Genomic DNA, 19825 nt, shown 5'->3' with positions numbered 1-19825 from the left:
ATAAATCAAAATTAACCAGATATCCATCTTTAGAATTGAGGGACCACATCTTATATCCGAAGCGAATAGGTTTGCCACGGATGAACTGCTTACATCCGTGGCGTCCATAATACTTTATCATCGTTTCGTCGTAGGATAAATCCTGAACTGGTTGAAAATTGGCCAAACACTTCTCTTTTATTGCATTCATAAGAGGTCGCAATTTCCAGGCTTTGTCAGCTTCATTTATATCAGTATTATCTGCCATATGAATAAACCTCTGAATTTGTAAAAATCTATTTCTTCTCATCGCATCAGATACCATTTTATTGTGAACATCGTCTTTCATATCCCAGAATGATCGCTTTGATGGTAGATTGTTGTACCCACTAAGAATAAGGATACCGATAAAACAGCGAATTTCTGAATCACTAATTCCAGGATCTGCTTCATTTTTAAATAGGGCATATTTTCGTGTTTCTTCCGTAAGGAACTGAAAAACGCCATCATCGAAAAAAAGTTGAAATAGCTGAACGGGTGACATATCCTTATACATCGAATAATCTGACTCAAGAAATTGCCGATTCATTGGTTGTATATCACCAGAAATCCACTTTGGAATGGGTTTTTGAGATAGGCGATCTGTAATCCACTCCCGATTTCCAGGATGTAACAAAACATTATCTGTTGTTGCTGAAGTTGAAGGCATTACATTTACTGGGTCTCTCAATCTTTCCTGAAAACAAAAGAAATTACTTGAGTATTAAATTTATGTTATGTAAATTTTACCTACATTTTCGGGTTCGTCATTTACACTGGTTCCACCTACTCTGTCATTGTTCAGTAATTTTATTTCAGCAGGAGCTCGCAATTGACGACCTGAAATATGCGAAATGTGAAAAAGAATAATTATAAAAAGTAATAAATTTATATTACCACTGAGATTATAAAGCATGCCCCCTTCGTCTTCGTCCGCAGAATCCTGGTCTGTGTCGACAGTAGGCTCTGGCGGTTCCAGAAATATTTCGTCGACTTCCTGAAGCAAGTCATCATCTTCATTTATCATATCCAAAGCTTGCGAGAGTGAAAAACCTTTTCTAAAATAAAAAAATAATAACAGTTTTACAATTATGAAACATGTCACTATTTATACCCAAAACGCCCACAGATACCATATGGTATCAGTGATCTTTAGGACCCTATAGTTCACAATATGTTGCGGAAATTTATTTAATTCCAATCCAGAAGTATTGTGTCATTGATAAGCAATAACATAATGTATTACATGCAATATAAAATAAAACAGGGAACATAAAAAAGTACTTACGCCCATCGAATGTCCATATTTACGCGCACAATAAAATCAGCCGATGCAAAACACGTGCACACCAATACCAGAACTGTTTCCAAGGGCTCTGCCTGCAGCTGAGAGGTGAAACAGACTGTGTACGAAACGAAAAAAACGCGGCCACACGAGGTACTTACTTCAAACGACACTACGGCGCGCTGTAGAAGAGGGAGATGATTTGTGATACCATATGGTATCCGTGGGCGCTAATGGGTTAAACTAGAAACTTTCAGAACGGGATGATGAGGTAAATAACAAATTCGAGAAGAACTTGCCTCATCTTCATCTGATTCAACTAAGGACATGTGACCCATATCAATGTATTCCTGCATGAAATCATGATAATGCCTTCTAAGATTTTCGTTATTTGAAAGTCGCTTTTCAATGCCAATCAATCGTTTAAAGGCAAAATCTTTAGACTGGCCTAAATCTTGAATGTTCTCTCGAGTTGGAAGACTGACAATAAAGTTGCCAAATTTATCTCGTTTAGTTGTATCAACAAAGAAACGTTCACATTCCAACTCTTCCTTGGAAAACCTTGAAACAGGAAGACACTCCTCCACTTTCCAAAATTTTTCAAGTTGTTCTTGAATTTTTATATGCTCAATATTCAAATGACAAGAAGTAGTCTGAAATTTAAGAGGACATAAAGAACCTGAAATTATCCATCCAAAATGTGATTTTTGGAGAACTGGCATACCCTTTCCAAGGCTAATTTGGCCTACACACAACAAAGACCAAAATATTCCTGCACCCAACAGGATATCTATAGAATTAGGAACATTGAAATTAGAGTCTGCAAGATGAATGTTGTTAGGTATATTCAAAAATTCCTTATTAAAAGATGTATTTGGCAAATTACCTGTTATTTTATTTAAAATTAAGAAATTTGTTTCAATCTGAAAGTTGTTGTAAGTAGAAAAGACTTTTGCTCGAGAAGAATGCTCAATATGTATGCTATTTTTGCTAATTCCACTAGCCAATATATTTACCTTTGATTTTTCTAAATTCAATTTTTTAAGCAAATTATAAGTCATATAATTTGACTGACTACCTGAATCCAAAAGTGCTCTACATAAAACAGGTTTACCATTTGCATCATTAATAAATACATTAGCAGTAGAAAGCAAAATAAAAGGATTCGAATTCTGATTTGCCAATATTGTCACTGAATCAGAAGTCACATCTGAGCTACTTGCACTTATTATTTGCTGCGAATCATTATTTGAACAAAGAAAATTATTAACTTGATGCTTATTATCATTACTAGTTTGTTGAACAACATCAGCAGGCAATGATGATTCAGAATGACTCGTTTTATCCAAATGGAGTAATGTATTATGATTCTTTTTACATTTACGACAATCTTCTGATTTGCAATCCTTATTAGGATGGCCTGATCGTAAACACTTGGTGCAAAGTTGTAATTTTCTTATTTCATTAATGCGCTCATTTATTGATAGCTTTAAAAATTTATAACAGTAATAAATCAAGTGTGAACCTTTACAAAAGTTACAAAACTTTGCTCCTTGATTTGACAAATGAGAATAAGAACGTTCATTATACTTTTTATTACTATGATTGCTCTCATTACTTCCTATTTTTGATTTAAATTCTATCATTTCCAATGCTTGACTGCGTTTCGATAAAAACTTAATAAAATCATCATAAGACGGCAATTCTTTACTATCACTAAGTGATAACTCCCATTCTCTGCGGGTTTTATCATCAAGTTTTGAAGACATGAGAAAAAGAATGATAGAATCCCATGAGCACACTGGTTGACCTAAGTTTTCAAGTGCACGAATATTTTTTTGTAAATCATTAATGAATTGGCGCAAACTATCTTTGCTTTCTTTTATTAATGCTGGAATAGCAAAAAGAGCTTTCAAATGACTATTAATTATTAATCTGGAGTTTCGATATCTATCACATATCAATTCCCAAGCTACAAAATAATTATTGTCACTTACCTGTAGTGATTGAATAGACTGTCTTGCTTCACCTTGTAAACTTGAAAGTAAGTAATAAAACTTTTGTGCTGGTGATAAGTTAGTATTTACATGTATAATACTATTAAAGGCATCATAAAACTGCAACCATTTATCAAAACTTCCATCAAAATGAGGTAAATTAAGTGGTGGAAGTTTGATATTAACCAATGGTTCATTCGTTACAGGCTTAGACTGTGATTCATTACTATTAACCTGACCAATCTGTTGACCATTCAACAGTGAGCGAGCTTTCGATATGACCATGTAATAAAAATTTTCAAAATGTTCCCTCTCCAACTCATGATCATCATCCTCACCCAATATTTCTAACTGTAGTTGACAATCCTCAAATTTACTTAAAATATCTTCATTTTTTTCTAAGCGAGTAGCTAACTCCGACAAATTTAAAGATGATAAGTTTATATTACACAAATATTTATCAAATCTGGTCAACTGCCCATTTAAAGTAGCTTTTTGTGTTTGCAGTTTTATAATTTCACTATTATTCTTTTTTACAGACATTTTAAAGATCAAGATAATCACTCAAACCTATATTTTAATCAATTAAAGGGGTGCACCTTCACTCTGAAGACTTGCAAACAAATAATCAAAAATATTTATTGTCGAATACAGAAAAAACATGCAACCTGGCTGTAATTATAAAGCAACTCAATGTCACCTCACTTATATTGGAAGGTATGCTCTACAAACTACAAATAAAGCCAAATAAAAACATGTATTGATTCAGATTAACTCAATTCAAATAATATTCAGATAAATAAAAGGCTAATATGGAACGGACTTACTCAAGGTTACGATGTGGATAATACGGCAACTTTCTGGTAACTTTGTACAAACAAGCTGCAGCTATCAACTCGAACTCTGGAGGTGCTCTGTTTCTGCCTCAATCCGACTCGTAGGACCAAAATGTTGAATCCAAAGGCTAGACCCAGTATTTTCTCTCTTCTTTTTAGTTGTGATTAAATAAAAGTGGACTGTATATCATTTTTTTGATTATTTTATTCAACACACCAACAATGGTCAAACCACATGCTTTTTTAGACAAAATATATGTATCTCCGACCGGAATCTGTCGAAAAACACACTTCTAAAAACAATGTCACTTTTGTTTGGTTAAGTTCACGTCCACTTGCTCTTCGGCTGTCACCCTTTTCTTCTCCTCTTCTTTCGCGACTGAACAACAAAATCTAACAATTTAATTGGTGAAGATTATACACTAAAATCAAGTAAATGTATATTTTTTGATTGACATAATGGATACAACAGCTGCTGGCCCAGGTAAGATTACAATGACAATTTCATACCTAACCTATGTAATAAACCATGCTAATGCTGATGCATCATTACTATACATTTTTGTAAAAAACATTTTTTAAGGGTGGTTCTAGTAACTAATTCGGCTAGTCTTACAGATCTGCAACTGGTATATGCTGCATACATCACTACTTTTCCATGTGGATGAAAAAGCACAACTTTTATGAAGAAAGTGACTACATTTCCCAGGGACTGCAATCAAGTCAAGTTGAAGAAGAAAAATTGTGTGCAATATATTAAACTATCTACATTAGGTACAACAGTGGATTAAAAAGCAAGTTTTAAGGTGAGTTAACTGTTTTAAAGCTAGATTTGTAGTTCTAATTCCGCAAGAAGTAAGCAGCAAGCAGTAGTAGCCATGTCAATTCATAGTTCGACTTTAGTAAGAAGGAAATAACATAACCCCAAAGTCTTATAAACCATCAAAATTTTATTTATTATCTTGTGGGTTGTCATTTTTGGGCAAAAGCAAAAGAAAGTATTTGTCAAATGATATTCCAAAAATCTATGAATGGGGGTAAAGACCAGTAGTCTATGATGGAAGCAGTAAGGAGCAAGGTAAGAAATGAAAATGATTCATTTCTTGCTGCTTACTGCTTGCGGTTAATGTGGCTTGCACTTATTTGTCAAACTATGAATTAGAGTGTTACAAGTATATTATTTATTTTTACTACAGCTTACTGATTACTTCTTCTTGCGGAACTAGAACTATGAATCCAGTTTAATGATAGTAACATTAACAAAAATAAAAAACAATACAGTTTTCATTTTACCTTTAACACAATAATCATCATTGTACACTAACACTTAGTTTTTTGGTAGGTTAGAATATGTCCAAAGTCATAAACACATCTATGCTATCTAATTTAACATAACTTGAAAAGTATTTTGCCGGGTTTCATGGTTGGCAAGTTTTGGACAGAGTGGTTTAAACCATTGGTTTTAACCCGGTTAAAACTGCCCTGGTCAAATTTGTTTTGGAAACTTTAGTGGTCAAAACGGGTCAAAACCAAAAAGTTCAAAATTAAAAAAATATATATATCAAATTGTTTTAATTATTTTTTAAGAAATGTTTTACCTCAAAATATACAAACATTTGTACTCAAAATAAAAAAAAAATTATTTTAAACAAAAAGAAACATTTAAACAACAAAAAGCCAACAAATTATAAACCTGCCTATTATACCTACATCAAGTCATCATTGTCTTCCTACCTTTCAACATTTTTATCTTGTTTTATTTTTAAATTTAACATTCTATATACAGAAATCAGTTTGTTACATTTTTCTACACCTAATTTATATATTTTTTAATTTTTTATTCTAGGAATACATTTTTTATTTTGGTTTTAACCAGTTTCAACCATTTTGACCAGTTTTGACCACTGCCCTGGTCGAAATCAAAAAAAGTGGTCATTTGCACATCCCTGCCCGGTTTATACTTTTAAATTTAAAAAATTAATTTGATTTTAATTACATGTAATGCTCGGTTTATACCTCCAAATTAAAAAATTAAATTAAATTTTAATTACATGTAAAATTGAATGAAAATTATTGTTGTTTATACTTTTCAAGATATGCTAAATTAAATGACATAGATGTGTTTTTGGCTTTGACGTATTTTAGACATATTCTAACCTAAAGAGGGTGAAAAATTCATGAAAAAGTTCAGCTATAAAATAATCATTTGTAAAATTTAAAATATTAACTAATGGATGAAGTTTTCTTTGGCTGTGGTTACCACACTAGTTGGAATCGGTGTATTCTTGACAAAACGATGGAAATGAAATTGGAGATATGGAGTAAGACTGATAAACAGGGAATGAAGGAAAAAACAAATCAAGTTTCACATTTTATCACAACGAAGGTTTCAAGAATTTGCCCTTAGTTTAAAGTTGGCAAACATGTGGCTATAACTTTTTAAATTTAAGTTAAAACTTAACTTAATTTAACTTTTTAGTTTAATTTGTTACTTTGGAGGTATAAACCGGGTGATAAATTTGTCTTTAATGAACATTTACTTTAATTGTTAATTTGGAGGTATAAACCAGACATTGTCCCCTGTTTATACCTCCAAATTAACAATTAAACTATATTTTCGTTATAGTCAATTTAATTTTATCAAAGTTAAAGCTACACATTTGTATATGACATGCTGTACTTAAAATTTACACAAAACTAAAACTAATGTTAACTTAAAAGTCAACGAACTTTCACCATTGGGTGAAATTGAGGCTAATTTGTAAACCCTTTATCACTTTTCGTTGTGATAAAATGTGAAACTTTATTTGTGTTTTTTCTCATTCTCTGTTTATCGGTTTTACTCCATATCTCCAATTTCTTTTTCATCGTTTTATCAAAGATACACCAATTCCGATTATTGCGGTAACCACTGCCAAAGAAAACTTCATTCCTTGTTTAATATTTTTAACTTTACAAATGATTATTTTATAGCTAAACTCTTTCACCCTTTTTAGGTTAAAATATGTCTACAATACGTCAAAGTCAAAAACAAATCTATGTCATTTAATTTAGCATTTCTTGAAAATTACAAACCACAATAATTTTCATTCAATTTTACATGTAATTTAAATTAAAATTAATTTTTTAATTTGAAGGTATAAACCGGGCATAAACCGTATAAATTTACATTTATTTTAAATTAAATTAACTTTAATTATTTTTTTTAATTTGGGGGTATAAACCAGGCATTAGTTTTTTTTTTAAATAGAACCTTATATATTTTAATACATTTGTAGATACTAGGTAGAATTTTAAAAATTTTTGTGTTGTCTATACTTCAACCTGATAGTTTTCCTCAAGGTTTTACTAATATTTAATTCTTTAAGATATTAGTTTTTACTTTGATATAAAATTGGTTGTATTACCAATTACCATTGTTTGCACAGGGACCACAAATTAGATTTACGCAAATAAATTTGCGTTAGATGCTACAGGGCGTTCAATTTTTTTACAATGTTTTGATTAAAAGTAAAAAAATACCCTAGTTTGCTAAATAAACCATGGGCCAAAGATGTTCCATTATGTATATACAGAGTGTTAAAGTTTGAATAAAAAAAACTAAATTTATTTATTTCTTCAAACCGGTTTCAGATATTTTTATACAACTTTGTAGGTGTCAACTGTCCACGATAAGGCACGTTTTGCAATAAAAAACATAATTTTTAATTTTGCCAGTAGCGTTCAATCAAACACGTTCCTGAATCTTTTTGCAAAAAAAATATGTATACACCACTCTTTTTCCATTAAACGCAAATCAATTTCGAATTCCCCATTCAATTTAGAACAGAAAAGCTATCTAGTAACTTTTCGGTACACCATTCTGTTTTCCAATAAAAAATTGAAAATCATAAAAATGTACCCATAAAATCAATACTAAATCGTCGACTGTTTATTTTATTAATCAATATCTAAATTTTTATTAATTTACTTTTTTTAAAAAAATTTTTATTCGATAGGAACAAGCAGTAACTTCCTATTTTATCTTTAAAAAACTGAATAAATCAAAATTTTAAAATTGAATAGAGGCGAAATTCGAAAATTTAGTATTAATTGTAATGGTACTTTTGCAGGATTTTTTATTCGAAAACGAGATGACGTACCAAAAAGTTACTAGATACCTTTTCTGTGTTAAATTGAATAAGTAATTCAGAACTGATTTGCATTTTTTGGAAAAACAGTGGCGTACATATTTTTTTGGCAAAAATGGTCAATAACTTGTTTGATTGGACGCCACTGGCAAATATCAAAAATATATTTTTTAATGGCAAAACGAACTTTATCGTTGACACCCAAAAAGTTTTACGAAAATATCTCTTATTGTTTTGATGAAATAAGTAAATTTAGATTTTTTTACCCAAACTTTAACACCCTGTATCTACATAACGAAACATTTTTGGACCATGGTTTAGCAAACTAGAGTTATTTTTTGACCTTTAATCACACCCTAAAATATGACGCATTTATCGTGACACATCCTGTATAACGCATTTACCATGAAACACCGTGTTGACTAATTCAGCTTAAGTAATTTCGACTTTTGTAAATGGAACAGCCTGTGTATTCCTTATTTTTCTGATAGCTTTTACAATTCAACTTTTGTGAAATATGTCATATACCTACCTAATTTAAATGTCTGCGATTTATTTATATGTTTTAACTTTTACCTGCATTTTTTGTTATCTTAACTAAACTATAATCTGAAAATTGTCTTTAACAATTCAATTGAACCATAAACATTTTAAATTGTTGTTAATGACATACAAAATTAAAACATTTGTTTTTCTTATCAATTATACAGGGTTATTCACGTTATTCGACACGGAAAATTGTGACTAAAGTATTCACCTTCAACAAACTTTTGATTCTGGAATGGATATAGACCTATTTTAGGTATCTTTTAAAAATATTTTCAAGATGTACCGGTTGTCCCAAATGCAGAAAAAGTATCAAAGTTATATTTTTTCAAATGGAATACCTAGTATTTTATTTGATTTTCAGAATCTACGTTGAAAATAAAAGGTAATGAATGACATTGAGGTTTGGTACGTCTAAACTTTACAGTTTCTCAGATATTCGTTATTTTGTAAAAGTTTAGAACAAATTTTAATGTTGGGACCTACTAAGAGATCAAGTTTTAGGATCCATGGGTGAGAAATTGTCTAGCTCATACAGGATGTCTCAACATTTTTCTCCCAATAATTGCAACCTTTAAACTTTAACAACTTGTCAAAATCAAATTGAACACCACCTATTTTATGATTAAAGTAGATGCAAAATTTAATTATCTATCGAAAATTATTGAGGTCTCCTATGGCTAAATGTTCGCGTTTTCTTGGAAAGTCAATTCATCATTCATTTCTCGAACTCGCACCGATTTTGAGTCATTTTTGATACCCTTGAGAAATGACCACAGATTAGCGAATTAGCGAAATTTTTAGGAGTATATCCATTAAGATACTTAATAATGTTGCTGAAGGACTCAAAAACGGACTAGTTGGATGTTAAGTTTAGTTCTAGTAGTTTGTAGTCGAATTGTCGCCGTTTTAAACATTTTTATGAATTATTTTTGTTTGAATGATTTATTTAATTATTTTTATGAATTACTTGTATAGCAAATTTACAAAGTATTAAGCCACTATTTTATTCTAAGCTTTACTTAGATTAGAATGATAGATATGTAATTCGAAAAGATACCAAGTGATCTTTGAACGATATTAAAAATCAGTCAGTCAGCTCTACTTTAGGAAATGTCGATTTATCCAAGAAAACGTTAACAATTAGAGGTATGAAACCTTAATAATTTTCGATAGGTAATTAAGTTTGCATATACTGTAATTGTGGTTCCATTTGATTTTGACCAGTTTATACTACTTCAAAAATTTAGTTTTTGATTAAATAATTTTTTGAGCCCCCCCCCTATATGAGCTAGACAATTTATCACTTTTGGATCATAAAACTTAATCTGTTATCATCGCCCAAACCAATTTTGGTCAATTAATCTCAAAGGAAGGTTGAATGTTTAAATGTTAATATTTGTTCTACATTTTTACAAATTAAGGAATATCTGAGAAACTGTAAAGTTTAGACCTATCAAACATGAATGAAATTAATTTTTATTTTCAACGTAGATTCTGAAAATAAAGTAATATACCAGGTGTTACATTTGAAAAAACATGACTTTGATACTTTTTCGGCATTTGGGACAACCGGTACATCTTGAAAATATTTTGAAAAGATACCTTCAATAGGTCTATAACTTTTTTGAAAGTGAATAGTTTAGTCACAATCTTCCGTGTCAAATAACGTGAATAACCCTGTATAGGGTGGACCATAAGTAATGGGACAAAGAGCTACAGCATTACTACTACTATTTTGCAGTAGCTGATAGGAGGCGCTATCTGCAACTATTTCAGCTGCTTAAAAGTACTTAAACTTTTTTTTACGCAGCTGAAACGGACATATGACTTCAAAATATTATTCTAATATGTTTTCTATTTAAAAAAAATTACTAGTTTTAGATCTTAAATGTTGACCGTTTTCGAGATATTTAATGTTTTAATATTGCATTGCTAATACGGTTAAATGGTTAAAGGGTAAAGTACATTTACGTAATTTATACACGCCTTAAAAAAACTAATTGGTATATCTTTTAGCTAAATCACACAACAAAAAGACTGATAAAAATAAATGAAAAATCCTTACGTATTTTCAGTGAATTTGGTGAAACAACTTACACCACAAACCACTGGAAATTAAAGTATTAACATTAAAAAAAGGTTTCTTTTGGACAACAAGTATTCTACAAAGGCAAAATAAAAACTTACTTTCATAAAATAAATATTTACCAATTTGAAAGTTGCTACATGCAATATCAAAATAGTGGATATCTCAAAAACGGTCAACTTTTAAGCCTTAAAACAAGTATACCTTTTTCACGTAGAAAACATATTAGAATCATATTTTGAAGTCGTGTGTCTGTTTCAGTGGCGTAGAAAAAAAGTATTAGTCCTTTTAAGCAGATAAAAAAGCTGCAGGTAGCGCCCCCTATCAGCTACTGCAAATATATGAAACCATCATATTTACCGGCTGTCAAAATCCCCTTATACACATTTTTAGTAATTTATATCAAAATACCTAGATAATATGATAAAAAAACAAGAACAAAATTTCAACTTTCACACCCTGTATCTTTCTTAATATTAACTTTCGGTATAGGACAATTTAGCTAAATCGTTTTATTTTGATGTCTGGAATATGCTGTAACTCTACCAACGGTTGACAACACCTGCATTTTTAGTTTGTCGTAAGCTAGTTATAAACTTAAATTAAACTAAACTTAAACTTCAATCGAAGGTAAAAATTAAAAACCATAAATAAATTGCAATCTACTCAAATTTGGTACATGACATACGTAAAACCTATCAGACAAAATAAATAATGTACAGGGTGTTCCATTTATAAAAGTCGAAACTGAATTAATCAAAATATATTTTAAAAAATTGCACGTCCTGTAGCATCTAATGCAATTATTATACGATTTATTTGCATAAATCATTTTTGTCGTTCCTGTAGAACGTTCATACCAAATATGAGTATTCTACTTTTAGAAACAATGGCAATACAGTCAATTTTACATCATAGTAAAAAGTAATATTTGTATAGAAAAATTAAATAATCTGACATTATTAACAAAAAAGTTTTAAATTGTTATGAAGAATTTAATAGTTATTTAACGAACGAGTGTATTAATGAAAGCGATTAATAATCGAAATGGTTTAACGCAGTGAACGCGTTACTAAAATTGAGATTATTAATCGCTTATTAATATAAAAGTTGGTTACAACATTTTTCCGTCATCTGTAGTTTATAATAAAGGTTATAAAAGGATTATAAAATCCTACAAAGTTTTTTTTTGTCAGTAATGGTGGATGTCAACTAAAGAATGTGTGTTTATTTCTCTTTGTTTCATACAAATAAAAAAGGATAGAACTATACTATGAGCGTATTTGATTGCCTGATAATCTGAGCTGATCATGCATTAAAGTAAAACAATTGAAAAATCATGCATTAATGGAACTCAATATTGATTCGTTATCGTCCATCAAAAAAGGCTGTCAATACATAGTCGACGGAAAAAATGTTAAAAAAATTATATTTAAAAAAACTAATGCTTTCTGTCATGTCTTTAAGAACCTGTATATTCAAAAGTAATTTTAAACTATAAATATCAATATTCTCTAAAACTTTTGTATTTAACATTATTTTTCTATTTCTCAAATCAAACGAGATAATGAACTTTATCATTGAATCACCTGTACAGGGTGTTAGGATTTAGAGTGTTTTGACAGGAAAACCCCATTTTTCAGCTAGATACGGTGTTATGGCAAAAACCGTATTTCGATATCTTGTCAGATTGAGGCGCTAGAGGCCGTTTTTCGAATTTCGCCCATTTTAAAAACTTTACCCAACTTTTTTGTTTATTAAAATATCGGAGTAAAACACAAACATTTTTAAGGCACTTTTTCGATGTGATTTCAGTTTCGTGTTTAGTTTTTAGCTACTGCGTTCAGTTTTCTCAAGAATTGACATAACTTTCTTCTTTTAAATGGAATTCATAATCAAATATAATTTTAAAAAATGTCTATTTTTAATATAATATGTAAGATACAGGGTGATTCACGCTGATGGTATATTAGAAGTATCTAGAGAACGAATTAATATTTTTCGTTTAAATTTGTAGCCTATCCAAACTCTCTATGTAAAATATTTTGGACTTTGAAGTGTTGCCATATCAGTCGGAAAGAACACCAACTTTTAATTTTCAAATGGAATACACCGTTTCTAATCTAATTTTTGAATTCCTCGCAAGAAGCCTAGTAATTAATGTTAATACTTCGCTATCCTATTCTATTCCCTATCTTGCACCGTTTCTTAGATATTTCATAAAAGTGGTGGATTTGGCAGCAAAATGGTAGTCTAAACATTTATTAAATTTTTAAGTCCTGAAAGGTTTGCTGGTGTGATCTTTTGTCCTCAGTTAGACAATACCACATGGTTGAAAAGCCCAGAGACGAAAAATGTCAAAAATTTACAGGGTGAAAAAAGAACATTAAATTTGGAACAAATCTATGTGTACTCTTCCTCTACCTAACTTCAACCGTTTGTGACTTAATAACAGTTTTTCCTTAAAGTGCGTATAAAATCGTAATACATACTAATCTGAATACGGACCCCTGCTTGTGCTAAAGTTTCAACCAGTTTTGTATTTGACAAATCTCTGTCAGAACATGTCGTTATAGAAACGACAACTAGTCATTAAGGCCAAGCAGGTGTCCGTATTCAGATTGGTATGACACGATTGTATGCACCCTTTAAGGAAACACTGTTAATAAGTCAGAAACGGTTGAAGTTAGGTAAAGGAAATGTTTACATGGATTTGTTCTAAGTTTAATATTATTTTATTACAAACCATAAAACACCGATGAATCATTTTAAAAGAAAACGAACTTTTGGCAGTTTTTATATCTGTCTGTAGGTCCGGTAGGTTTTTTTCATTTTCTGTGTCTGGGGTTTCAACCATATGTAGTATTGTCTAACTGAGGACAAAAGGTCACATCGGCAAGCCTTTCAGGACTTGAGAATTTAATTAATGTTTAGACTACCGTTTTGCTGACAAAGCCACCATTTTTATGGAACATCTAGGAACCGGTGCAAAATAGGTATAGGGAAGTATTAAGAATAATTACTAGCCTTCTTGCAAATAATAAAAAAAAAGAATAGAAACAGGATGTTTAATTTAAAAGGGAGGAAAAGTGCCACCCGTAAAAGTCTTGCTGTCTAAAGACAGTTTGTCACTTTCTTGACAAATTGACAAACATATCTTTAGTAACAACACCTTCTTCAACCAGGTATTAACATAATATTTAACTGCTGCTTTTAACTATGCGCAAATAACTATTTTCTACGACCTCTATAGAAAATAAAAGTTTTCTCCCTCATTTGAGAGATGAAAATATCACTTTCACTACCTAGGGAGTAATTAGATAATTTTAAACTAAAGCCTGTCTGAATATTGTGGACTGTCTTTCGTTTGTTATCTGTTGAATAATGATTTATTTAGCATAATGCTATATACAAAAACAATTACATAAGGGTATAAAAAACTTAAAATAAATTTAAAAAATACATAGGCATCACAATATAAAATGTTAAAAACTACAAAAAGTGTTCTCTAATTAATTTTTTAAAATTCTCGAGGTTGCTACAATCTTTAATATGATTCGGCAACATATTAAATTCCTGCAGTCCTTTATATAACATAGAATTATACAATTGACCAGTTTTACACGAATCAGACAATATGTTTAATGACTTTTTCAATTTTTTTATTTGCTTGAGCATCTCATAAAAAGGTTGGTGCAAGTGGGTATTCTCTACACATATTACCTTTAAAATTCTACATTTATTGTAAATTAATTTTGCAATGTGGAAAAGTAACTTTACCGCATCCGGTGCGGAAAAGTATTCTTTACCGCACTCAAATAAGTGTGTAAAAGTGCATTTACCGCACCTGAGTAGGAAAGGTTTTTTTCATTATTCTCTCTAGTCTGAAAACTACCTATTTTTTGGTGGATTTGTTTAAAAAATGTACCTTTTCCGTGAGGACGCTGGAAAGTGCCCATTTCCCGTGCGCTCTTTTTAACTGGTGGGTGTTCTCGTACGCTGACAAATACGTGTTTTGCATAAAATCTTTTTTTTTTAAAGTCAGTGAATTTCTGACATTATACATTAAGTTGTGTGCTAGATTACCATTCAATGTATAATGAATTTTTATACTGATTTTATGCTACAATATAAAATCAAGCTTCAGCTAACATTGGTTAAAACCGAGTTCAAACTTAAAACACATTGACATTTCTTATATTCTCGTGGTAATATTATTTTTTTTGTTTCAGATATTCTCCCGGTGAAGCAAGAAGCAAAAAAAAAAGTCATCCAGGTCAATCTTGGAATTTTTTTTTATTTTAATAATAAACTAAAGATTGGGGCGCGGGTGGTGTGTAGTTTTATTTGCGATTTCGATTTGCTGTTATGCCATATGCAGCATTGTTCTATCCACAATATCTGGCCGAATAATTTTCCTTTAATTTCCAACTAAATGCTGAAGTATTAGAAATATTGTCATTCCTTTAAATGTCAATCTATGCATGGCGAACTGAGTAACTGTGCAGAAGTTGACATTGGGAGTGAACAAGGACCAGCAATCAGTCATTCATATCTATCTAACGTACAATTTATTTTCCAACTGATTAACATCCTACAGCAAATTTAACTTTTTGTGTCTGCTCAGCTCCTATTTATATCGAAGAATTAATGCTAATCACGTGTGTTTTCTAAGAACTATCCATAATGCCCAAACGGCATTTGGACGTCTCGTCTAGCCAACGTTTATTTCTACTCGTATTTGTAGACCCATCAAGGCATTAGCAGTATCCACCCCTCCCATATGTTTGTTATAGTTTTTCACAATTGCCGGACAGTGTACATCTATCTTTGCTTTAGCAGTTTTACTGTACCTTTTCACGGATTCCTTAGGTTCTATACCATATAAAGTGCTACCTAATAGAACCGCTTTATTGTCCACCTATTTTACTATGATTACACCCTTGCCTTTGTCTGTCTTATAATCATATTGACCCCTTCCTTGCTTGAGTAATATTTTGTGTGTTTCGATTGGACATCCAGCAATTCTATTGCTGCGTAATGTTCCTAAACTGTATATATTCATGTTATTCTTCAAGTATGTGAAAAGTGGCAAACTAGCAAAGTAGTTATCAAAGAAGACAGTTGCTTTGTTTGCATCATGAAGGGACTTCGACAAGGCAATGACAATTCCAGCTCCAACACCCATGTCGCATTCAGATTGTGAGAGTTCGTTTCCTGTTCCCTTTAGTTCCCTGAATGTACCGGCACCGGAAACACCCGCAATAACAAAAAATTTGTACCCCCACTTATCAGGCTTACTTTTTATGTATTGCCTAAGATTTCCAGCCCGAGTCCCTTTATAGGAGATCATTGTTTCATCTATGGAATATTGATTTTCGGTATGGTGTCTCCGAAAATTTTGCCTCACTTTTTCAATAAATGGGCGAATCTTGAAATATCTATCTGTGGTATCTTCTGTTATATTATCGTTATTGTTGAAGTGAATGAGCCGTCTTAGACGTTTGAAGCGCTTCACTGGCATCAACTCTGCTATTTGCTCAATTCTAGTGTCACTTGCCCAATAATCTTCATAAGATGGCAGATTTATGACTCCCATAAAAAGCAATATAGAAAAAAATCTGTAATTTCTTTAGGATTGGTGTTAAGGCACCTACCCATTGCTTGGGTGCTGTAGATGTTAGTCTGATCAACAATATCATTTATTATATCTAATGATAGAAATTTTGTGAAGTATTCTAGTGGGTCCAATACTTCACTATTACTAGAAGGCTCAAAAGTTGTATCTCTATTTATATGTGGAATGTCTTCTTTTGTCCAATTGTACGTCGTAGAAGGCGTTTTCTTTTTCCTTTTTGGAGGTGGTTCATTTTCTGGTTTTGACGGAATTTCGCACTCCACTTCAGATTCAGATTCGTCGCTATCTAAAAAGATTATTGTTGACGTGGATATGTAGAATCGTGGATTGGTCGTGAAATTGAATTATATACGAGAGTGGACTGTATTAAAATTGTTTAATTTAAAGTTGAAAAACATACAACAACTAAGTAAATAAAATGCGTGAACGTGTATTGTCTGCATTCGCGAGAGAGAGTAACGCGAGAATTACAACGCTGCCACCACATCACGCCACCACAGTCTGTCTGGAAGCAGCGCGCGGTGTTGCCACTTTTGTTTAGCACACACAATTAGCACACTAAATGTTTTTGCGTGAACATTGCCGGCTCCGTTGAAAGGCTGGGCGTTTCAAACTCTAATCAGGCGGATGCATTTTTCTCAACATCGCCTTGGTTGCCATTTCCATATAAGTCTTCTTCCAAAACTTCCACTGGTAACGGGCAGATCTTGGATAGGGTCCTCTCTACCACATTTCCACTTGGTAACCGAACGTTTGCCACTCGGATAACTCCATCAGCTCCAGGATGTAGAGTGACAACTCGAGCCATTGCCCACCGTAGGGGCGGAGTGTTTTCGTCCATCAGAACAACCAGACTGCCAAGTTGTAGAGAAGTTGCGCAGTCTTTCTTCCACTTCGTCCTTAATTGTAGGGTGGAAAGATATTCTTTCGACCAACGTTGCCAAAATCTCTGAGTTTTTTTAGCAAGCAATTTGTATCTTTCCAGGGAAGATATTTTAGCATCCGTAACATTTTCATCAGGCTGGGAGAGTAGAGAGTCGCCGATCAGGAAATGGGACGGGGTTAACGGGGTCAGGTCGCTTATGTCCGTAGAGAGAGGTTGTAACGGTCGAGAGTTGAGGCAAGCCTCAATTTGCACGAGAAGCGTGTACATGTCCTCATAGGATAATACAGATTCTCCTAGAACTCTTCTGAGGTGAAACTTAGCTGATTTTACGGCCGCCTCCCACAATCCTCCCATGTGAGGGGAACGAGCTGGGATAAATTTCCAGCTAATTTGGTCATCAGCTAGAAACGTAGCAACGGTCTCATTATGTTTCGTGTCATTAAGTAAATTATACAGATCTAGAAAATAGTTATTTGCGCCCACAAAGTTTAATCCATTGTCGGAATGAATGCTAGAAGGTTTGCCTCGTCTGGAAATAAACCTTTTTAGACAATTTAAGAAACTATGTGTCGTTAAGTCCTTAGCGACTTCTATATGCACTGCCCGCGTCGAAAAACAGACAAAAATGCAAATATATTGTCACGTTTAATTAATGAGCCCTTCTGGGTTCGCCAATTAAACTGACTCACGACGATGAACGTCGCGCCGGGATCTCAGTTTTAGGGATGGAATCAAACACTGAGTTTTCCTCATATAACACTTAAATCTATTAAATACGGTAACACAAATGGATGCACAATACGGTTGTAAACATACAAAAAGTTGACAATTAACAATTGTACTTACATAGTCATAAGCTAAGGACTTAGCTTTTCCTGGCAATGGCTTGGTCACTTCGCGTTTGAATAACTTTGGAGAACGGATTAATTAACTTGATCTTTTCCCGAGGAGAGTCGACATTTCGACTTCTCGGGTCAGCTGGTCGCACTACCGTTGATCGGTTCACACTTATCCTATACTGCTAAAATCGGCGTATTTTATACCCGATTGATCGGCTGACGCAATTTGTTATTGTCGCTTGTTTTTCACATTTCTGCTAAGCAGGTGGTGGTGACTCATCACCGATACGGTGCACTCGGTGCATGACACATTCGGTGCATCGTGATGCGACCTTGCCTCGTGCGCTTAATATTTCGCAATCCTCGAATACTTTTATGTTTCTTAAGTTAATCAGTCCATCTTTCCAATTAACGGATTTTCCATTCGTGACATATGCCTCCGCCCCAGAAAAACTGGTCCCCCGTTTTATATGAACAATAATAAAAACTTTAAACAATAGAAAAAACATATCGTTAACATAAATTCAAAAATTACATGTGTTCATACCAAGGTATTATGATAAATGGTTAGTAGGTTTACATATGTGAGTATTTCATAGTACTCAGTTAAGTTACAATCATTTCTTAATAATAAGTTAGTACTTTCTCCTGCAATTATACATAAACAATATCATGCACTTTTAATCTATTCGGTTCCGGCACTGGCAGAACAAAAAATATTGCAACACTGAGAAAAGTTTAATAGAGGCTTAGTCCTATGAGCCAAACTTCGCATTTCACATCACTGAACACCATTGTGATCACTGTTCCATAAATGTTTGTGGTGTGAGTCGATTATTGAATCGATGATTCGGCTTGCTTGGACCTCCGTATCAACGTACAGGCCCATCGGGAGTTCCAACAACAATAATGGCTCATCATAGTTCGCCTCTTTCTTACATAGCCCTCAGTGTTACATGAAATATAAGACAAAAGGTTAGTATGTGCTACTTAAGGCTTAATATGCAATATTATGTCTTATAACAGAATTAATTTGAGCATCACTTGTAACCTCTATTTATTTGTTAGTATGTACGATCCATTTTCCATTAAAAAATAAAAAATGGAACGTGTGAAATTCATTTTCCAAATGCTGTAAAGCAAGGAATCCCGTGTATGCACCGCGTGATCAAAATTAGTCATGTAAACAACGTCGAACTTTTATGTTAGTAGCTCGTTATCAACCAACAAGATTGTCGGGGCGTCGTGTCAGGAATATTCGCCTCTTCAGCGAAACATTTTTTATCACACCTATTAGTTCATGGCGCTAAAAAATAATTGGATTAATTTCATGACTTATACTCGCCATTTGGGGATAATATGACATCATACATTCCAAAATTTTTTTTATTATATACTTTTTTTTATATATCATCCACTTGTGTATATCACGTCTGTATCAACATATGCATATATATATAGCCATTAAAATACAAAACAATAATAAGGTAACATAAATTAAATTGTAGACCTCATAGCTGCTGATAAGTAGCATATGGCCCCATGTCGTCAAACGGTTCTA

The sequence above is a fragment of the Ips typographus genome, linkage group LG7, assembly GCF_016097725.1.
Source record: "Ips typographus isolate SLU linkage group LG7, UJ_Ityp_2.0, whole genome shotgun sequence".
Lineage (NCBI taxonomy): Eukaryota > Metazoa > Arthropoda > Insecta > Coleoptera > Curculionidae > Ips > Ips typographus.
Note: the sequence above shows the minus strand (reverse complement) of the source record.